The sequence below is a fragment of the Canis lupus genome, chromosome 11 (assembly GCF_011100685.1).
Source record: "Canis lupus familiaris isolate Mischka breed German Shepherd chromosome 11, alternate assembly UU_Cfam_GSD_1.0, whole genome shotgun sequence".
In the NCBI taxonomy this organism is placed as follows: Eukaryota; Metazoa; Chordata; class Mammalia; order Carnivora; family Canidae; genus Canis; species Canis lupus.
In genome coordinates, this window is record NC_049232.1 from 53,477,901 (window position 1) to 53,497,429 (window position 19,529).

Sequence of the window (19,529 nt, forward strand, 5' to 3'; positions counted from 1 at the left end):
TTTTTATGACTCCCAGTCATCTGATTCTGGGTCCTCCTGACCCTTCTAGTCTACCTTTCAAAGGTTCTAACCAGTCAAACAAAAGGATTCATCACCTTTTCCAGATAAGGCGTTTCCTTGCCTCCTAGCATCCCTCCTTCTTGGAATGCCTCTTCTCTTTCTCCAGCTTGCTCTCCCCTCCATCACACCTTCCCAGCCCTGAACATACAAGTCCTAACCAACTGGGCGCTATGTTTGACAGTTGCTTTGTTTGTAGAGGAAGTTTTATTGCTTTTCTTTTTGAATCCTAAAATAATTCAAGTGTATTTAAGAAAATTGGAAAAATAGTGGCACCTGGTTAAGCAGCCAACTCTTGATTAAGCCCTGTGTTGGACTCTATGCTGGAGCCTACTTACAAAAAGAAAAGAAAAGAAAATTTTTGAAAAACATAGACACTCTCTCAGAAGGAAACAAAAAAGCCTGGGATCCTACATCTGCTATCAATGTTTTGGCATATATGTGTTCAATCTTTTTTTTTTTTCACTTTTTAAATCGTGAAGTATTTCAAATATAGACAGGATAGAGAGCAATACAACATTTCCCTGGGCATCCAATGGGCTATGTTTAGATCAACCCAGTAATTTTTCTATGTATGTATGCAAATTTAGTTTTAAACACTCCTTTTGTTTAGTTTTAAACACAATTTGTACATGGTGGTGTACAAATTGTCCATACTATTTTGAAAGCTGCTTCCTCCTCATCCCCCACCTCATAAATCACAAATACTTTCCCATGACTGAAGAGTATTCTTTGAAAAGATGTAAAATAGCCTATTTGGTGAACCAATCCCCTATTTTTGGAGATTTAGGGGCATATGTAACAGCAAGTAAGAATACCAACTTTACTGCATCTTGGCAAGCATTGAGTATTATAATTTTTTAAAAGACATTGTCAGTTATGAATGAATAGAAAAATGAGTAGTAAGAGCTCTTTCTTGGGAGTGATAAGGTCTCCTTGAAATGTTGTCATCATATTGCCACTCTCCTTGTGGCCAGCTCAGATGCAAATGCCTGTGCAAATACATGTGGTGATGGTGGTTGGGGGCGAGATCAGGGCAGAGGGCTGATTTCCAGACCATCTCAGTGTGGCTTTTAGACTTCAGCCAAGTCTGTGAAGTGACCATGCAGCCAAAGTAATCACCCTTCTATGGGCCAGGCTAATGTGCTCCTCCCTTGCTGCTTGGATCAATACTATACTTACTGCAGATTAGCTAAATGAGCCAGCGCAGCTGGGAATGAGCTTCTAGAGACAATTACTATGGGAAATGCAGCCATATTTTAGTGGGCACCACATGCATGAAGCTTTTTGCAAATATCAATATATATTTGCTTGCTTGACAAAAACAGATCAAATGTAAGTCAAGAAATTAATCCAAATGATTGGACTGTAAATGATCCTTGTTGTGCAAAGTGTGGCGAAACCTTGACCTTTTCAATGGTTGTTGTTGTCCAGATTGCCCTGGAACTAACCAGCCTGGCAAAACTGGCTGGTGGTTGGCCCGTACTGAGATCTGCAAGTTCATCCCGGGCAGAAATAGTGATGATGCTGACAGTGATAACCATTCATATTTGCATAGTGTTATCTCATTTGTTCTTCACCACAACCTTGGAATGCTCAATAAATGCTTATTTAAGAAGTCAATTCATTCTTTAACGAATCCTTTTTTAAAAAAGATTTTATTTATTTATTCATGAGACACACACACACGGAGAGGCAGAGACATAGGCAGAAGGAGAAGCAGGCTCCCCGATTCCCAGACCTGGGACCACGCCCTGAGCCAGAGGCAGACCCTTCACCACTGAGCAAGCCAGGTGCCCTCAGTTGAAATTTGAAAGATGAGAAGAAACAAAGCAGGAGCAAACCAGGGCAAGAGGAGAGGGGTTGTTCCAGGTGACAGCCTGCAAGGAGGCCAGCAGTTACAGGAAGCGGAGGGCTGTGGGCCGGGCTGAACTAGGGTGGAAAGGGAGGAACAGCACTGGAGTCAGGCGTCAGGCTGGAGAAGCAGCCAGCAACCAGACCACAGGGCCCTGTGAGGCATGGTAAGGACTTTGGATTTTATTGTAAGGAGGACTGGGAAGTCATCAAGGGGCTTATGTAGGGGAAGGACAAGACCCAATTTACACTGTAAAAAGATCACTCTGGGCCCTGAGTAGGGAATGAAAAATGTTCTATATTCATTTGTCTAGCTGGTTGCAGAAGAATAAATGTAAGTAGACAGGCTGGCGACGTGGGGGGAACCTTGGGTAGATCCTCTGAAGGGATTTCTGGGATTTGAGGACCTGCCAAAGCTGCAGGCTCTGGTTCTGACTTGTTTCTGATTTCATGTGTTATCTCAGTTTCTCTTTCCTCCCAGGATAGTTTGTCACTGGCATGATTCTTGGCCCTGTTAAATGGAAAGGCAAAGAATGGAAGGAAAAGAGAGAGCTGGGAACTTTGGGTGGATGTAGCAAGGATTGCAATCATGCCCTCCCAGGCTGAGGTGCTCTGGTGTGTTAGTTTTCACTCCAGAGAAGAGCATGGTAGCCCCTCCTCACTATTGGCTTGGGGCTCTAGGGCATGTGGGGAGGTGTTCTTCAAGGGGAGCCCTACAGTGAGTTGGGCAAAGACTCCCCCTTGCTCCATCACTGGGCTGTTGGTGGCCAGGGTTTGGGGAGCAAGTGGCCCAAAGTTCCTTTCTCACAAAGAGTGGGTGGCTTGTTGGCAAGGCCACCTGGCCCTCAGGCTGTGCCTGGGTTCTTGAGATCACCCATCCAGCACTACCCTGGCCACAGCCCACTCTTGGGCAGCCGTCTGTGGTTGGCTCTGGTGTCCTGCCCTGGGATCCAGCAACTCCCCCGTTATCTCCACCTGCAGCCTTCTGAGTTCCCAGCACACCTTCCTGATCCCTACATGTACCTGTCAGCTGGAGAACAACAATGCCTTTTTCGCCTTTGCAAACAGGCTTCCATTCTAGACAAAGAAGTCTTCAGTGTAGGGAGTACGAGGATAGAGATACCAGTTCCCCTGTTAGGCTGTTAGCAAAGTATAAAGTTAAACAAGGACTCAAATATTTAAAGGGTCAACACTGAAAGACTGGGAAGAGAATGGACAACTTCTAACATAGTAGTAGGGAATGGCTAGAGAAAACATAGCCAAAAAAAAAAAAAAAAAGAAGAAAAAGAAAAAAAAAAAGAAAAAAGAAAAAGAAAAAGAAAAAAGAAAAAGAAAGAAAACATAGCCCAACAGGTGGCTAGATGCCTTATGGTACAGCAAGTGATGGACAAAGAAGGAGAGTGAGAAAGAGAAAAAGAGAGAGAACAAGTTGAATTTCATTTCATAAACAGGTTGAACATTCTTATCTGGCCCCAGTAAACCTGGGGGCATATTTTCTCAGGAGGCTGATGGGTGGAGGCCATGACAGGCACCTCTAGTGCCCATGTGTGCCAGACAATGATGTACACATCTGGTACGCCTTAATTTTTTTCTTAGATTTTATTTATTTGAGAGAGAGAGAAAGAGATAGCATGAGCAGAGAAGGGGCTCAGGGAGAGGGACAAGCAGGCTCCCCACTGAGCACGGACCCCACCCACTTTCCACCCGGGCCCCAAGATCTGATCTGAGCCAAAGTCAACCACCTAACTGACTGAGCCACCCAGGTGCCCCTGTTACTCCATAATTTTAAACTCCTTGGGGGCAAGGTCAGACCCACTTCCCCTCTATATGTTCCCAGAACAGGGAGGTCCAGATCCTACAGAAGGAATATGAGTATGTATTATTGTTGTCCAAGGAACACTTCCTTTTGGCTCTTTGGCCATCTTCTGAAAGAAGTGAATTCCAATCCCACTCTGAAAGTGAAGGAACAAAGTGAACAGAGAAGGTCAGGGACCCACATGAATGTGAAATTCCCAGGGAGGAGACTAAAAGACAGAACACTCCAGGTTTTGGGGGATTCGAAGCTCTCCCGTCACACTGGCTTCCCTTGCCCGTTCCTCCTCCTCCTCCCCCTCGTTCCTCCCTTCTTCCTCCTCCCCCATCTTTTGACTTTGGCAGTTTCACTTGAAATAAAGCAGTTGCACCAGTTCACATTCCCACCAACAGTGTAAGAGGGTTCCCTTTTCTCCGCATCCTCTCCAACATTTGTTGTTTCCTGCCTTGTTAATTTTCCCCATTCTCACTGGTGTGAGGTGGTATCTCATTGTAGGTTTTGATTTGTATTTCCCTGATGGCAAGTGATGCAGAGCATTTTCTCATATGCATGTTGGCCATGTCTATGTCTTCCTCTGTGAGATTTCTGTTCATGTCTTTTGCCCATTTCATGATTGGATTGTTTGTTTCTTTGGTGTTGAGTTTAATAAGTTCTTTATAGATCTTGGAAACTAGCCCTTTATCTGATATGTCATTTGCAAATATCTTCTCCCATTCTGTAGGTTGTCTTTGAGTTTTGTTGACTGTATCCTTTGCTGTGCAAAAGCTTCTTATCTTGATGAAGTCCCAATAGTTCATTTTTGCTTTTGTTTCTTTTGCCTTTGTGGATGTATCTTGCAAGAAGTTACTATGGCCGAGTTCAAAAAGGGTGTTGCCTGTGTTCTTCTCTAGGATTTTGATGGAATCTTGTCTCACATTTAGACCATTTGCTTCAACGTGGATGGAACTGGAGGGTATTATGCTGAGTGAAGTAAGTCAGTCGGAGAAGGACAAACATTATATGTTCTCATTCATTTGGGGAATATAAATAATAGTGAAAGGGAAAATAAGGGAAGGGAGAAGAAATGTGTGGGAAATATCAGAAAGGGAGACAGAACGTAAAGACTGCTAACTCTGGGAAACGAACTAGGGGTGGTAGAAGGGGAGGAGGGCGGGGGGTGGGAGTAAATGGGTGACGGGCACTGGGTATTATTCTGTATGTTAGTAAATTGAACACCAATAAAAAAAAAAAATGAAATAAAGCAGTTCCCTGAAAGGTACACACGAATTTCCCCTTCTGAGTATAAGAAACTTGAGGGCTTCTGTTCAATTCTCTCAGCCCCAGAGCATGGGGAACCACGCGAGACCTCTGCCATCCCAGAGCTGTGGTGACCATGGGAATGTCCATCGTTCGTTCTCAGAGCCTTCAGGATGAGGCATCACAGAGATGGCTCATAACCACCCGGTGACCTCCAGCAGAGACACGCCAGGAAGGCAGGAAGGGGCCGTGCAGCAGGATCATGTTCTGGACTAGAAAGTACGTCTGCTCATTACCCGACCTTTGCTAAGTACACCAACTAATGGAGCGAGAGACATGAAAGATCTTCACAGGCCATGTGGAAATGTAATTCAAACCCAGCCCGAGGAGGTCACAGTAAGTTAGATTAATTTTCATCCAGCCTTTCCTTACAGAGCTAACCTTTGCCTTACAGGAAAGTTCTTTAAAAAGAGATAAGTCAGTGTTTGTTTGGCATTTGAAGGCGTTTTAATCCTAGCAACCCTGTTGGAAGTGTCCCCATTCTGGGGGGACTCAGCCCAGGTTACTATTTATTGATCCTTTACATCAGAGATAATTGTCCTGGGTTTGAAATCTATCAAGTATTGGAAATTCAAATTAAGCCATTTGTGAAGTTCTGTCTAATGAGGGTTATCAACTGCCAGAGTGGGTTGTTAGCAGCCTGGTGGGCCTCCTTGCACCTCGGCCGCTCCTGTGGGAGGGGAGCCGGCCGAGGCCTCTCTCCAGGCACCTGGAGGGCCAGTCACTGGGCCCTTCCTTTGGTCTCTGCCCCACTAGTGGCAGCACCTGTCACTCTGCCGGTCCCCCACCCCCGCCTTCCATGTCTTATCTTCCCCTTTCATCCTCTGTCCTGTCTCTCCTGTCCCCTCTCTCTACTTCCTGTCCCTCTCTTCTGTCTCCCAGTCAGCTTCCTGCCTCTTTCTCTCTGGTCTGTACCCAGCCTGTCTGCCATCCACAGTAAGACCAACAAGCTTTACCAAACGGTCTCCCACCAGAGGCCTCTGACATTCTCTACATCCTTCTTCAGCACGTTACAATTTGACAGCATGAGAGCCTGCATTATCAGTTTATCATCTATTTTTTGTTTTAGCGCTTTTTATTTTCGTGTGAAACTGTCTTGCACCTGCTGCGGGCTGCCTCCTAAGAGCTGGGTCCAGGGCCGATGGGTTCCTGTGCTTCCTCCTGGGCTCTCTGGGTTTTCTAGAGTGTGACCTTGTGTTTGCTCAGCTCCAGACTGGGAAGTTCTATCGCTCATCGGAAGCCTGCTTCCCTTTTGAGCACTTTAACTATCTTTTTCAAGACTTCGTGGGTCATGAAGTTTCTTGTAGGAGATAAAGGGTCAGATTGGTGACGTGTTGGGAGAGAGATGGTTGACAGGAACTAGAGAGGAAAAGGAGACACCAAGGAGGAATCCTCTCCTCCTCTCCCTCCCTCTGACTCCTCCTTGCCTCTCCCTCCTTCCTCTCTTCCCCTCCCTCTTTCCGTCCCCTCTCCCCTTCCTCCCCCCCTCCTTTACATCTCTCCTGTCAACCTTCAAATCTTTGTTCATCCCCAGTACCCTAAAGCCCCACATGAACTTCTTGTTGTTTGTCCTTATTTCCTCTATCTTCTACTTCTCTCTGCTTTAACTGATGAGTGAGATTTTTTTTTAAGATTTTATTTATTTATTCATGAGAGACACACACAGAGGCAGAGACATAGGCAGAGGGAGAAGCAGGCTCCTTGCAAGGTGCCCGATGTGGGACTCGATCCCGGATCCCGGGATCATGCCCTGAGCCGGAGGCAGATGCTCAACCGCTGAGCCATTCAGGCATCCCTGATGAGTGAGAATTTTCCTAAATGAATTTTTCAGCAAACTGTCTTCAGCCCTCTTGCTAGACCCTCTCTGCCTTTTGGTCCTTGAGGACCACCCAGAGAGCCTGTGTGTCATTTTTAAGAAGCTTGGTTTGTTACAGGGTCAGGAATGGAGAAGGACACCCCCCTGTGGCAGTGTACAGGAAATGGGGGTTGGGGGCGAGGTGAAGAGGGTCAGAGGACAAAGCATCAGGGAACCAAGCTATAGAACAAAGCTCTACAGAGCTGGCATGCCCACAGGGTGGGTTGGGTAGCTACAGAGCCCGAATCAAAAGAGCTTGAGCTCTGGGTATTTATTGGCTCCAGATATTGGCCTCTAGCCATTGCCTGCAGAGCCTCCACAGCATCAGCAGGACACTGCCTCTCTTGAGGGGCAGTTTTGCCTAGTGGTCAGACACTGCCTGCCTTTGAATCCTGGCCCACCTCTTAGGAGCTAAGTATCCTCAGGCAAGTTACTTAACATCTTTGTACCTCAGTTTCCTCAGTCGGGAAAAACTGAGGGGGATAAAAATGGTATTACCTTGTAAGGCTGTGAATGTCAACTAAGTTAGTGTATGTAAAGCGCCTACACTTGATAAGCGCTAGATAAGCCTATGTTAGTGTCCTGGGGCAGCTGGAACAAAGGTGTCTCAAATTGGGCGGCAAACAACAGCAATTACTGTCTCACAGTTCCAGATGCTAGACGTCACAGCGTCGGCAGGTCTACGATCCCCCTGAAACCCAAAGGGGAATCCTTCTTTGCCTCTTCTGAGCTTCTGGCAGTTTGCCAGACACCTCTGGAGTTCCTTGGCTTGCAGATGTGTCACTCCAGCCCTCCATCTTCACATGGAATTCTCTTTGTGTGTCTTCACAGCATTTTTTTCTCCTTGCGCATCTGTCTCTGTGTCCAAATCCTTTCCTTCTAGGACACCGGCCGTATTGGATAAGGGCTCACCCTCATGACCTCATTCTAATGATAGATTTTCCCTAGGCTTTGGCAAAGATGTTGTTGCACTTCTGGGCTTATAGTCCACCATCTTAGCTTGTACTGTCTTTTCTAATCATTTCAGCAAAAGTCTTCAATTGTCCCTGTCTCTGCTTGGAACATGTGCCCACTCTGGAGCCAGTCCCTGTGATCAAGGGCATGTGTGACGCTCACACTGGCTATCTCAGGAGCCAGGGGCTGGGATCAGGGCCATTCAGACTGCATAGGTTGTGAGTTGGGCAGAGGTGGTCACCCAGAATGAGCTCCTGTATCTCGTTCCCCATAGAAGAGGTGCTGGGCAGATAGGAGAAATAGATGAGCTTAATGCCTTGAAAGAACACAGTCAAGAGGCCTGTAAAATTGTCTTCAATTCTTTGATTGCTGAAGTGGGGTTGGGTTTATTTGGAGAAGGATGGTCAAAGAGCTGGGAGAAGACCAATGGGCAGGAGGACAAGAGGCAAACTTAAGCTCAGGGTGAGGAAGTGCTTCCGATGCACAGAGCAGTTAACAATGCAAGAGGGCTTTGCCTTGGGAGGGGTCAGTGTCCTGTTCCCAGAGATGAACAGGAGCGGCTGTGCATTTTATTGAGAATGCTGTAAAGGCAGTTCACGCAGTGCAGAGGGAGTGGGCTTTATCACAATTCATTACTGTGACCCACGGAAATGGATTTTTATTTTGCACCAACACATACCCCCTCAGAACAAAAGTTTCGTAAAGCAATTTTACCTTTACTATAGGCAGTGCGCTCTGACCTAGTCCCTTCTCTTCTATTTCATTTTAAAAACCCTCTCAGCTCAGTAAATTGATTTCCCAGGCTGGAGTTTGGAGACCTGGGCTAGGTGACCTCTGAGGTCAGTGGCAGCTCTGTGATTCTGGGATTCGAAGACAGGAACCATTGGGCCAAGCGGGAGGAGATGTGGTTTGGCATTAGTGAGCATCACCTATGTAACTAGCGGGGACACTGGGACTGGGGCCCAGCTCTCTGGACAGCCAAATTAGTGTTCCTTTCATTCGGCCTGCAGGCTGACTTCTGATGATTTTTCTGGGCCCTCGCCTCCATCTTTGGGTGACTGCCTGTCAGCCTGTGAAATGGGGCGCTTGTGACCACATCAGCCCTTTGCCCGGAGACCTCCTGGGGGTCTGCCATTGTTCACGGGGTAGAACTCCAATGTCTTCACCTGCTGGACACACTGACACTTCCAGGAATCTTTCCCACGGTTGCCCAAAACTCTGTCCCCTTTGAGCTGCCCCTCCCTGCACACCCAGGCCTCCGATCCCCTACCCTTAGTCCTGCCCTCCCCTCCACCTGGGTGTCCTCCCTCCCTCTTCCTTTCACCAAGTTCTCCCTGTCCTACCAGGGGCAGGGCCATGCCCCCTCTTCTGGGAAGCCCCCCTCTTCTGGGGGGATGAGCCCCCATTCCTTAGAGGAGCCTGGGAACCGAGCCTTGTAGACCAACATGTGGTCCCTGCTGTGACCCTGAGTGACACAGGGAGACCCTGGAGGGTTTCAAGAAGGCAACTAGACTAATGCTGTTTAAGCATCACTCAGGCTGCTGTGTGAAGAAGCTGTAGGTCAGTGAAGAAGCAGAGGGACAGCAGGGAGCGTGCTTTTCCAGGTGGAGACGGAGGTGGCTCAAGACAGTGTGACCATGTGACCAGGGGTCCGATTCTGGGCAGACTCTGAAAGTAGAGCTGATTCGGTTTGCTGACAGATTTGATGTGGGGTTTGAGAGAGAGGAAGCAGGGATGATTCTGAGGCTGTTAGTGTGGGCCACTCAAAGGATGGAGTTGCAGTGAGCTAAGACGAGGAAGCCCAGGTATAGAGGCAGTAAGGGGAGAGCAGGTGCTCAGCTCTGTATGAGTTAGGGCTGGAGCCTGGTGACCCTCCATAGCTGACGCCCGGACCTGGACACCCGGGTCCAGAGGCCAGGGCAAAAGCCCTCCAGGCTGGGTTGATCAGCATATGGATTCTCTGTTGGTGGGGTGCGTGTGTGTGCATACACACATACACACATGTGTGAAGGATGCGAGGGGAATGGCTGGGAGAACCTATGATGGCTCTCAGACCCAGGGCTGCCCTTTCCTGGCCTGTTCTGGGCTAGATGCTGAGGGAAGCTTCCAGGGGCTGCCCACGCCCCCTGGAATTCCACAGTGGGCTCAACAATAATGGGCCCACATCACTGAACTGGGGAGGGCGGTGAGGAGTGGCCTTGATATTGGGGGGTGGGATAAGTTGCCTCTGAAGCCCCTTCCCACTGCGATTCTGGGACTTTCTGCAGCGCCAGGGCTCCTCTCTCCTCCCCTCCTTGAGGTTTTCACAGTCTGCCCTTGCCCTGCCCTGTGCCTGCTTGGTTCTCATGTGGAGATGTTCCCGGTACTTCCCACGTTTTATTCCGTCTCCTCAAACTTTTGAAAGATATTAGTAGCGTGCAACCTGAAGAAGAGAGGGGCGTTGACAAAATGAATTCTGACAAAGATAATTGTGTGAATCCTTTGTAGCTCAGCCCTGAACTTGGCTTCACACTGTCAGTTTTTATTTCATTCAAATCCTGGAGTTGAACGTCTGCCTGCAGGTGAGGGAGTGGTGGGAGATGAGGAGGACCAGAGAGGGGCTGCAGGCCCAAGGCAAGATTTAGCTCCCCGTTGCAGGAGCCTTCTGAGGACAGGGCCACAGTGGCACGTCCCGGGGCTTCCTTTGGTCTGGGGGCCTCCAGAGTCTCTGGGACGAGCAGAGAGACAGACGTGTGAGGGACTTAGGGGACTGCCACATTGGCACCACCTGCCAGGCTGGGAATCGCAGCCTTAATGAACATTGAGTTCCTTGATGAAACAGGCACAGGCTTGTCCCCCGTGGGTGCGAAGAGGGGGCCACTGGCAGGAGGGGGGGCACTGTGACCTTGTAGAACTGCACTGCAGCCGCTGTCCTCAGGGCTCCCTGTAGTCACAGCCAACTGGGGCCTCTGGGCCACCACTGCTCTCAAAGAGTGCCCCTCATGTCCAAATGCTCTCATTTCACATTTTCCAGCTGTTGTTAGTCGGACAGCCCCCCAACACCCAGGATCACGGTCTTTCTTCAGATCAGGAGCTAAGCGTTCTCAGGATACTTGGAGCACATCTTCCCATGGATAGATGGGAGGTTGAGCCTTTGCCCATCCTGGCCCCTGGGCCAATGTCCCAATTTCTACCCTGTGAGACCCAAGTCACCCTTCAGTCCCTTACTCGGCCTCAACATCTTTCTCAACACAGGCTCTAAGCAATCACACTAAAAAATGAGCATTGGCAAGAGAAATGAAGCATATGTAACATGCCTGATCTAGAAAGAGAAGCTAAAACTTAAGCAGCATTAGTGTTTTAGTGATGTTGGAATTTAGTTTATACGTGACCTGCCCCCTAGGTATCAGAAGTTGGTCTGGCCCCTGTTATGAGAAAGTTTTTCCTAATTGTTTGGTAATGATCATTCTGTGTGATTTTTTTTTTTTCTGTGTGATGTTCTTAATTAAGACCACTGAGATTTGAAGGACTGACGGAGAAGCCATCCTCCTGGAGGGCAGGCTGAACCACGCCATAGCTGTTTACCAATGTGAGAAAATGCATAGGGACATATACCTGAATTCCCCATACGAGAGGTCTGACCATGTAGGTGATTATGTCCTATCAATCACTTCAGTGAACAAATCAGTCGAGCCACTAAAATTGGCCCAAACCCTTACTCAGGCAATTTCCATAGAAACTAGCCACCCAGAGCTGGCTAGAGCTTTTCCTTACAGCTTTATTTGGGATGCTCCCTTGGCCACCATGGCTCGGAATAACGTCGCAAAGAGAAGGGTGTGTCGGGAAGGGGAAGGCGTTTCTTACAAGTGAGGGCCCCTGAGATGACTTTCTGGCAAAGTGAGAGTAGTCGGATGGGAAAGGCAGCAAGTCAAGGTGCACTGTCTATCAGCTACTTCTCTCAGCTGTGGTGTCCTTTTTTGATAAAATGAGGACTTGTGCCTCCAGGTGTGACTCAGAAGACCTGGTTTTTGATTCCATGGTTTTGAATGAGCACCCACGAGAGGTTAGACTTATTGAAGACCAATATGTTTATATTTGGTTCTGGGCACTGGGCAGGTGAACTAGGTGAGCAGAAGCCAGCTTCTGCTCTCAGGAACCTCACATACTAGTAAGGGATGGGCCCGGGATGCGTAGAACTGTAATACAGGCAGCATGGCCAGATAGAGGTGTAGACGCTATCCCATGGGAGTCTGGGAGAGGGAGAACCCAGCTCTGTGTGTGTGTATGTGTGTGTGTGTGTGTGTGTGTGTGTGTGTGTGCATAGATCTGGGATGGGTTCAAGGAAGTGGGGGCACTGAGCAGAGCCCTGACAGCTGGTCAGGGTTTGGAAATGGAGAGGAAAGGATGTCTGCTCTGTCCTTGACTCAGGGCCTGGCACACCAGAGATGCCCCGGAAATGCTTGATAACCAACTGCTGGATCCCTGCACATCTAGTTTCCTCCTTTGGTTCCCTCAGGCCATCATATGGTTTTTACAAAAATTAATTCTGGGAGCAGGATGACAAAAGGCAGTCCAGACAAACACAGTCTATCACTTTGTCGGATGTCTGTTTTGAGACATCAAGAGCCTGGTCAGAATCATTTGGAGGCCAGATACAGAGACCCACAAAGAGGGCATTAAGAAGATACTGGAGACTCTCAGGGCATCCAGTTATAAAAGGTATGGACCTCAGGGGACCTGGAAAGACCTCAGGTGTCTAGATCTTCCACTTTGCCACCTACCCCTTCCCCTGCTCTACCACAGAATGTCTGGTTTTTTCTTTTCTTTTTTTTTTTTTTTTTTTTTGGTTTTTTCTTTTCTATCTCTTGGACTTCTATTACATTCTGTTGGCTCTGCACACTGGCTTTTCTGCTTGTTCATCTTCTCACGCATGACCCATCAAGGCCTCCCTGAAATGGTTCCTTTAGCCCTCAAGCCTCCAAGGCCTTCTCACTCCAATCCCTGTGGTTAATTGGCCAGTGTCTTGTGCCCTGACTCTGAAGTCCCAGGAGAGAGTCTGCTGGTGTCAGCTTACATGACAAGTCTGCCCAGTCAGCTAGGAGTAGGGGCACGGCCCTCGCACACCATGGATGTTCCCTTTCTAGCTGCTTTTCCAGGAAAATGGTAGAGAGCAAATGATAGGCTTCTCCAACAGGAAGAGCATCCCTCTCCTGGGCTGATGCAGAGGCTCCCACGCCCAGCTCTTTAAGGTCTTAAAGTACATGGCTGATGGGTGCTATTCCTACCACTATCAGTGTGATTGATAGTAACACCACGAGTGGCTTAGTACATGCACGAAGGGTTGTCTTTGTCTAACAGCATCTACATGGCATCTTTTCTCTCTATAGAGTTAATCAGGCAATTTTTAAAGAGCATTTTATGATGCTGCTGAAAGAAGGAATGATGGAAGGTTATTCCCCCTCCTCCCCGGCAAGCCAAGCCTTTGTCACCATCAGCTCTCCCAGGCTCCTGGGTGGGGGCTGGTGTCTATGAGCTGACTGCCCCAACAGAGACATGGCCAGCGTTTGGACCTCCGACTGCAGGTTCCCATAGAAATAGATAGCAAATGGTTGTTCTACTCGTGGGCCTGCCACGAAGCGAATGTAATAAACCTTTTGTGGACCCTAATGGCCATTTAATACAAGCTTCCCTACATTCATGTGATGGAAAACAGATCCAGAAGCAAAACTTATCTTAGAGCTAAAAGGAGCCTCAGTAATCCTCTGCAATCCTGCCTTGTACGGGAGGCCCAGGAGAGAAAGGAATGTATTCAGAGTCACACAGCCCTTCAGTGGCTGGATGGCCGCTGAGCTAACAATGTAGCTGCATCATTGGTGAGTAAACAAAATTCCAAGTCCGTAGAACTGTGTAACAAAGAGGTTGTTGTTTGTCTTGAATATTGATGTTTGAGAAAAAGCAGGTGAGAATTAGATGATAGATGATTGTCAGATACCTTCATGGAGTTCTAACAGACTTCCAAATACCAAATCCTTTTAAATAAATTCAAGGTTATAATGCATGCAAACCTTCTCTTTCTCTCTCTGTCTCTGTCTCCTTCTCTCTCTTCCATTAGATTGCTAGAGATTGAGACAATATTCTTATATAACTTATATACACATATACATAGGTAGGTAGATATCTGTATCTGAATGTCTGTACAGAAAGGAAACACCTAGTGCTTTATTTTGTCTGTTCCTTTTAGTAGTTGAAATTTTCTGTCTTGCCTGGAGAAATTTAGAGCAGTGCTGTATAAACACAGGAATCTCTGCAAATGATGGAAATGTTCTGTATCCACTACACTAGCCCCTAGGTACCTACCTAGCCGCAGGTAGCTTTTGAACACTTGAAGTGCAGGTAGTGTAAGAGAGAAACTGAAATTTTAATTTTATTTAATTGTAATGAATTTAAGCTTAAATGTGAATAGCCACTCGTGGTTAGTGGCTACCATAGTGCACAGCGCAGCATGCAGCATGGCATTCCTGTGAAGCCTCTTAGCCAAACCACACTTGGAGCTTTCACGAGGAACAAGATAGGGCAGGATGGGGAGAACAAAATGTAACGGAGACAAAGAAAGATGTTTAATCAAAGGCAACTGGATGAAAGTTAGAGAGGAAGTGTGTTTATGTATGAGAGGGCATGTGAGGTGGTGTAAACTGAGTCGTTAACAGTGAGAGATGAGGAGAAGTGGTGCCTAATATATTCAGTATTCATTTTTTAAAACATTTTATTTATTTATTTGAGAGAGAGTGAGAGAGAGAATGAGCAGGCGTAGGGTCAAAGGGAAAGGGTGAAGCAGATTTTCCTGCAGAGCAGGGAGCCTAACATGGGGCTCAATCCCAGGATCCCGAGATCATGACCTGAGCCAAAGGCTCAACCACCTGAACCACCCAGATGCCCTGATGTATTCAGTATTCTTGCACGGGGTTAAAGAAGATGGTGAAGCAGCAATGGTCAGATAGTTCCATGTCTTGGCCACCGGGGGCCCCCACTGACTCAGCACCGTTTGGTTGCTGAGGGGAGATGTGTGTGATGGGAGAAGGAGGATGAGACTCAGAAATACAGCCCTTGAGGAGGTCAGGGAAGAGTGGGGGTAGTGGCTCATCGCCCTGTGCTAAGCGCTGCTCCAAATACTTTACAAAGAACAATCCTGTGAGGAATGTCAGTACTGTTTTATCACCCCCATTTTACAGATCGGCAACTAAGGCACATAGGAGATAGATCACTTAGCCAAAGTCACGGAGCAGTGACGTTCACAGTTAGGAAGCAAACGAAACCAGCGGGCCCCAGAGTCTGGCTTAACTACTCTGCTCCGCTACTCGCACGTGGAGCCTGCCTCTCCGTGGTCCTAGCCCAGCCTAGAATGTGTGAGCATCTTGCTGCTCACCCGGATTTATCTTCATTTATCTCTTAGTGGGAAGCTGTTGGGAGGGTTTACATGAAATGTTGTGTTCTTTTTACCTTTTTTTTTTTCTTTTCTGCCTACAGCCGCTTGTCATTCATTTATGCATTCATGTATCCCACAAGGAAACCTGGAACATGCTATGAGCTGGGGATACGAATAGGAAGCACGGAGGGAGCCTGTGCTGGGGAATCTGAAATGGATAGAAGTACCTGCCGCACAGGGAGTGAGGGGCTGAGTGTCTTGGATGGGGAGAGAAACAGAGGAGAGAGGGGAGGCTGCGCGGGTGGGTTGTCTGAGAAGGCTCCTTGCAGGAGGGGCCCTGGGGCTGAACCTTGAGGACCAGGTAGCATTTGAACACGTCCACACGTCTCCGTTTTTGGTTTCAGTGCCCTCCTGCCGCGAGCTGACAAACATCACGGTTGCTGGGAGGATGACCTCTCACAGGAGCTTCAGAAGTCAGGTGCATCCCAAGTCCCACTGCCCTTCCGGAGTCCCTCAGTGGTCACGGCCTGGTGTGCTGGTGGGAAGCCGGCTGCTCGGGGCGACCCCCCCCCCCCCCGCCCCCGCCCCCGCCACGCGCTGACCTCCCTCGGCCGGGAAGAGGGGGCGCCTCCTCGGCCCGGCTCGCAGCCCAGGCCCCGCCCACGCCCCGGGCGCCCCGATTCCTCTGCAGCCGGCTCCGGGGCCTGTCCGGCAAGGCCTGGAAGCCCAGGTCCCCGTAGACCCGCTAGTTAATGAGTTCTGCAAAAACTAGGTCTGTCTGTAATCGAGATGGGAGTCCAAGCCTCGCGCGGTCCCTGAATTAATTCGGTCCTGTTAGACGAGGAGCCAGGCCGACTTTGTGCTGCTGCCTGCGCCCTCCGTGGAGAGGTTCCCCGCGCCATGGCTTCCATTCTGGGACCCGCTGTTTTTCATCACTTCAGCACAATCTGGAAAACATTCTCTGAGTCTATTATTCCTGTCTCCTGCTGCCACGCCGAGGCGGTTGTTAACAATGCCCTCTGCCCACCCCAGACCCCTCCTCCATTTAAATACCAGTCTGATGGGCCAAGAGAGCGTGTGGTGGCTGCTCCAGACTAAAAAGTTCCTGTTATTTTATTCCCTTCTTACTCTCATTCAATTTCCTTCCAGATGGGGACAGGTGGGTAAGAAAATAAATGGAGCTGGAATTACAATCGCAAGAAGACAGGTTCGGATGCAGTGGGGAAATTAGATGTGGCGGGAAAATTTGTCTAGGGCCCTATGGGTGTGTCCCTGGAGGGCTCGCAGGCCACCACGACTCCCAATCCCAGCCTAGCTGTCCTCTCGGTGGTCTGAGTGGGGACTCAGAGTGACCAACATTCCTCCCCCCACACAGTCTCCTGACTGAAAGGAGATCTTATCATGGCACCCCCATAGCTTGGGTCTCCAGGATAATAGCACTTAGCCCTTGAACCTTTCTTGTGGGATTTTCTTCTTTTCTATCTTTACTCAAATACAATCTCCCCCAGGAAGCCTTCCTTGATTACCCCTCCTCTGTGCTCCCCCCAAACTTTGCTTATGTCCCCACTAACTGTGTTATTGACCTATGGCGCCCTTCTGCATCGTGAGCCTGTTTCCACTGGCGATGGCTGGTGCCTTCCTGTACAGAGGAGGCTTTGGTACATATGTGCTAGAGAATGACTCTTCTCGTCCTCTTACCTGCTGTGTGACCTTGCACAAAACCCTTTATGTTTCTGGTCCTGAGCAACTGTTTGCAACATAGGACGATAAGACCCATCTTACAAGGCTGTTATGAGGAATAAGTGAGATTCCAACTTTCTCGTCTCTAGGGCACTGAGGATCTGGAGCCAGGTGGACCTGGCGTGGAATCAGTCCCGGTTTCCACTGTTTTCTAGCTGTGTCTTGAATTCTGTTGCAACCTCTCTGTGCCTCAGTTTCTTTATCTGTAAGATGATGATGATAACCCCTAAGCATCTCATATACTTGTTGGGAGGATAAAATGGGATAATGCACATGAAGCACTTAGCATAGGTTCGGCCCAGGATAAACACTCAAAATATGAAAATTATTATTGTCGTTGTTATTAAAATTATGAGGTGGTGGGGGTAGCAATACCAGCCCAGGATAGTGCCCAGTGGCCGGTGAGTGTTGAGTGTAAAGAAAAGGAAAATGTTTTCATTCCAAAGTGGGGAGCCTTGTACACCTATAATGCTCAACCATGTTACCCTTTGTCAATCAGGGGTGACTGGGACATGATGCAGGTGATCAGAGAACATAGGCCTGGAGAGGTGCCCCGGGGGGGCCTGCCCCTTCCTGGCTGTCACAGCTCTCCTCAGCCTCCCGGCTCTTCCAGCCGTTGCCAGATGCAGGGGAGCCAGAGGTGACAGAGACTCCCCCACTGAGAGCCAGAAATTTAACCCAGAAGGAAAGAAAATCTATGGCTGCCAGCTCACATGCAGCCGGGAGCAATTGCTAATGAGTCAAGGTCGATGGCCAGACAGACAAGAAGAACCAAGGGAAGAGCTGGCATTTGCTGAGGACGCTGATTTCCAAGCTCTGGCCTGTGGCGGAGCAGCAGAAGTGTGCTTGTGGGGACCTCGGCCTTCCTTCCCCGCTGTGCGGGCCTGCGGCTGCCCGGAGCTGTGAGCTGTGTCCGGGTTCGTGTCGCTGCCCGCCCGTGTCTGTATCTCTCACAGCTAGCGTGTCACAGGGGCTTATTCTGTGCTCGTTTACACAGGCCGCGGTAATAGCCAGTCTTATCCATGACCCCGACACTGGCTTCCTCGCCATGAGATGGGCACAACTACCACACGGGCGGTAGTCAGGATCGGCTCAGTTATGCTGTGGTAATGAGCACCTCTCAGCCTGAAGTGTCCCCAGCGACATTGCAAGTCCCTCCTGGATCAGTCTGCGCGATTGTCATTGTCACCCTGGGGCCCAGACCGAGAGAACAACCATCGTGTGGATCACTGCTGGTCTCTTGACGGCGCGTGAGAGAGTGGATCGTGCACTGTCTCATAAGGCTTCCTCCTGGAAGTGACGGACAGTACTGCTGCTCACATTTCATTGGCTAAAGCGACCCATAGGGCTGCTTCTAACTCCCAGGGATGGGGGCATTTGTCACCCTACTAGGTGCTTGAAAGCAGAACTGGAAGTATTTGGTGAACAGCAAAAATGTTACCAATTAGTGTGGTTTTGGGGATGGACGAGTTCATGTACATCATACACTCAAAACAGTGCCTGGCTCCTAGAAAGCCCTGCATGGATATTAACCAGGAACCCCACGACTATATCTTTTTTTTTTTTTAAGATTATATTTATTTATTCGTGAGAGACATACAGGGAGAGGCAGAGACACAGGCAGAGGGAGAAGCAGGCTCCACGCAGGAAGCCCGATGTGGGACTCCATCCCAGGACTCCACGATCACACCCTGAACCGAAAGCAGACACTCAACCACTGAGCCACCCAGGTGTCCCTACCTATTATTTGTTTTAAAGATGAATGAACAGAGCACAGAGAGGCCAAGTAATTTGCCCAAGGTCACATAGGTAATGAGCAGAGATTCCCTGAGGATTGTGTTCCTAACTATATGACCCCACCCCCAGAGCGCCCGGCCCACTCTGAGAGCCAAGCTGGGTCAGGATGGACACAAGATGCTCTCGAAGAACATCCGGTCTACTGGGGGAAGGAAAGGAAGGCTGTCATTTAGTGAGTGCCATGCACACGGTCTCATTGAATTCTCACTACAGCCCTGAGGTAGGAATTATTATTCTCATGGCTGGGGTGGGGAAACTGAGGCTCAGAAATGTGAGGTGATTTATCCAAAACTAAAGGCCGGTGGAGGGTGGAGCCAGGACTCACGTCCCATCTTTTGGACTCTAAACCACTGTGGCCCGTGGCTTTCGCCCTCCCAGATGTTTTCACTAAGGGACAGCACAGGCTGGTGAGCGCTCAGGGTAAACAAACCCCAGGTGTCAATGCGCTGAGGAAGAAGTGCGGTTCTGTGACAATCCCTGGGGAAGCGGACACGGCTTCTAGTTGGTGGAATCAGGCAGGCTGCAAGGAGGAGGCAACATTTTCCCTGGGCTTTCTGGATGGGATGTACAGTGCTGAGGGGGAGGATGTTGCAGAGGAGCGAGCCACGGAAGCATTCTGGGGAGCCGGGGCTTCAGTTCAGGTTGTTTGGGGAGCCAGAGTATGGGCTACCTGGGGGGAAGATCTGATGACAGTAGGATGACCACCGATGGTCACACAGGCCAACTTCAGGACCACTGCCTACAGGGTAATCACAGATTAG

At 49.0% G+C, this 19,529-nt stretch overlaps 1 long non-coding RNA gene across 3 annotated transcripts in view; it reads left to right on the forward strand.

The window, feature by feature from the left end:
- Positions 1–18,575, forward strand: part of LOC111098092 — a 30,901-nt gene extending 12,326 nt beyond the window's left edge. The window contains exons 2-5 of one of the 3 annotated variants that reach the window (XR_005367003.1): positions 5,124–5,356; positions 15,333–15,472; positions 15,636–15,709; positions 16,004–18,575. This is a non-coding gene — a long non-coding RNA (uncharacterized LOC111098092). Of the gene's footprint in view, positions 1–5,041; positions 5,357–15,332; positions 15,473–15,635; positions 15,710–16,003 lie in introns of all 3 variants that reach the window. The other 2 variants (XR_005367005.1, XR_005367004.1) reach the window with 2 other exon arrangements.
- Positions 18,576–19,529: the final 954 nt, after the last annotated feature.